The following is a 2,920-nucleotide window of genomic DNA, read 5'->3' on the forward strand; positions in this document are numbered from 1 at the left end:
GTTCTTGAATTTTTACAACTTTATGAAGAGATGCATATGTGGTGCTATTGAGAAACCTATTGGGAAGCTTGAAAACATTTTAAATAACAAGTTATTTAGGTTTCTAAAGTAAAGTGGGAGGCATTCTATTTTGTGAAAGGAGGAAGGACTTAGGCGAGAAAACTTGTATGCTATGGTTAACTGGTTCCCAGCCTCCCAGTGCCTGGCAGTTAGGCCAGAAAACTTGTATGCTATGGTTAACTGGTTCCCAGCCTCCGAGAATGTTGTTTTCCATGGTGTAAAACTTACTCAGCATCAGGATAAGGGATAACGACTCTATGGATATACGAATCCTTCACCATGGTAAAACTCGCTAACCCGCTGCATACGGAATGGATTTTGGAGGCCATCAAAAAAGTGAAGAAGCAGAAACAGCACCCTTCAGAAGAAAGACTATGCAATGCAGTGTCTTCATCCAATGGCTTGGATCGTAAAACTGTTTTAGAACAACTGGAGTTGAGTGTTAAAAATGGAACCAATTTAAAAGTTTCAAATAAAGGTCTCAATTCCTATAAAGATCCTGATAATCCTGGGAAAATAGCACTTCCTAAACCTCGAAACCATGGGAAATTGGACAATAAACAAAGTGTAGATTGGAATAAACTGATCAAGCGGGCGGTTGATGGCTTGGCAGAGGCCGGTGGCTCAACTTTGAAAAGCATTGAACGATTTTTGAAAGGTCAGAAGGATGTGTCTGCATTATTTGGAGGCAGTGCTGCCTCAGGTTTTCACCAGCAGTTCCGATTGGCTATTAAACGTGCCATTGGCCATGGCAGACTGCTTAAAGATGGACCTTTTTATCAGCTTAACACGAAAGCATCCAATGTGGATGGGAAAGAGAGTTGTGAGTCTCTTTCCTCTTTACCTCCAAGTGTCACTCCTTCCACATGAAAAGGATAAGCCAGTTGCTGAACCAATTCCCATCTGTAGTTTCTGTCTTGGTACAAAAGAACAAAACCGAGAAAAGAAGCCAGAAGGACTTATCTCCTGTGCTGACTGTGGCAACAGTGGCCATCCATCCTGTTTAAAGTTTTCCCCTGAACTAACGGTTAGAGTGAAGGCCTTACGGTGGCAGTGCATCCAGTGTAAAACCTGCAGTTCTTATCGAGATCAAGGCAAAAATACAGATAACATGCTCTTTTGTGATTCCTGTGACTGAGGTTTTCACATGGAGTGCTGTGACCCACCACTTACCCGGATGCCAAAAGGCATGTTGATGTGTCAAATATGTTGACCTAGGAAAAAAGGATGAAAACTTCTACAGAAGAAGGCGACACAGAAAAACGGTGTTATGCTAATCCAATAGGACTTCCAAAAAAACAGGTTAAAGAAACAAAACACGGTATCAAAAGATCCCTTCAGCAAAGTTCGAACTGGCCCTGGAAGGGGTCAGAAACGGAAAATCACCCTCTCAAGCCAATCAGCATCATCAGAAGAAGGGTATTTGGAGCGAATAGATGGCTTGGACTTCTGCAGAGATATCAGTGTCTCTTTGAAATTCAACAAGAAAACCAAAGGGCTCATTGATGGCCTTACCAAATTCTTCACCCCTTCCCCTGATGGGCAGAAACCACGAGGGGAAGTGGTAGACTACTCTGAGCAATATAGAATCAGGAAAAAGGGCAACAGAAAATCAAGCTCTTCAGATTGGCCCACAGATAATCAGGATGGCTGGGAAGGCAAACAAGAAAGTGAGGAATGGCTTTTGGGGAGCCAAGAAATCATGACAGAAAGATATGGAGTTATTTCGTGATTTCCAAGAACAAGCCCTGCAGAAAGTTGGAGTACTGGACCCCCTGATCCACAATTCCGCTGTCCCTCTGTAATTGAGTTTGGCAAATATGAAATTCACACCTGGTACTCTTCCCCATATCCTCAAGAATACTCAAGAGAGAGTGGAAGGAAGGGAGGGAGTGGGAGAGAAGGGAGACAGAGACACAGAGAGAAACATTGATATGAGAGAGTCATATCAACTGGTTGCCTTCCGCACGCACACCCAAAATCCAGGCACATGCTCTTGACTGGGAATTGAACCCAAGACCCTTTGGTGTGAGGACCAACACTCTGTAACCACTGAGCAGTATGGGCCAAGGCTGTGTATGCATTGTATATTAAGTAATCTTGCATCCCTGACTTAAAAATAAAACAAAAACAAAGTGAAACAAACAAACAAAAAAAAACCTCTGATCATTTACACATATATTTTGAGAATCACTGAGAGATTCTATTTTTTTAAAAAAAATATATTTTTGGAATAGTTATTTTAAAAAAATCTTTATTGTTGAAAGTATTATATATGTCCCCTTTTTTCCTCCCATTGACCCCTTATAGCCTGCCCCCACCCCAGGCCTTCACCACCCTATGTCTGTGTCCATGGGTTATGCATATATGCATACAACTTCTTTGGTTGATCTCTTCCCATCCACCCATCCATCCCTGCCTTTCCTCTGAGATTCAACAGTCTGTTCCATTCTTTTATGTCTCTAGATCTATTTTGTTCAACAGTTTATTTTGTTCATTAGATTCCACATATGAGTTAGATAATTGATACTTGTCTTTCTCTGACTGGCTTATTTCATTTAGCATAATACTCTCCAGGCCCCTCTACACTTTCTCAAAGGGTAAGATATCCTTCTTTTTTTTACTGCTGAATAGCATTCCATGGTATAATTGTACCACATCTTTTTAAATCCACTCATCTACTGATGGACACATGGGCTATTTCCAGATCTTAGATATTGTAAATTAGCTGCTCTCAGTATTAGTACATACATTTAAGTGTAGGGGGAAAAAAGACAGTTGATGTATTAGTTGGGGTTCTCCAGAGAAACAGAACCAATAGGATTCATTCATTCATTCACTCACTCATTCATTCATTCTC

General features: G+C 41.1%; 1 pseudogene; it reads left to right on the forward strand.

Moving 5' to 3' along the window:
• The first annotated feature begins 216 nt into the window (after positions 1-216).
• LOC107185114 overlaps positions 217-2,920 on the forward strand; it is a 6,566-nt pseudogene continuing 3,862 nt past the window's right edge.

This window comes from Myotis davidii, unplaced genomic scaffold (assembly GCF_000327345.1).
Source record: "Myotis davidii unplaced genomic scaffold, ASM32734v1 scaffold2549, whole genome shotgun sequence".
NCBI classification, from domain to species: domain Eukaryota; kingdom Metazoa; phylum Chordata; class Mammalia; order Chiroptera; family Vespertilionidae; genus Myotis; species Myotis davidii.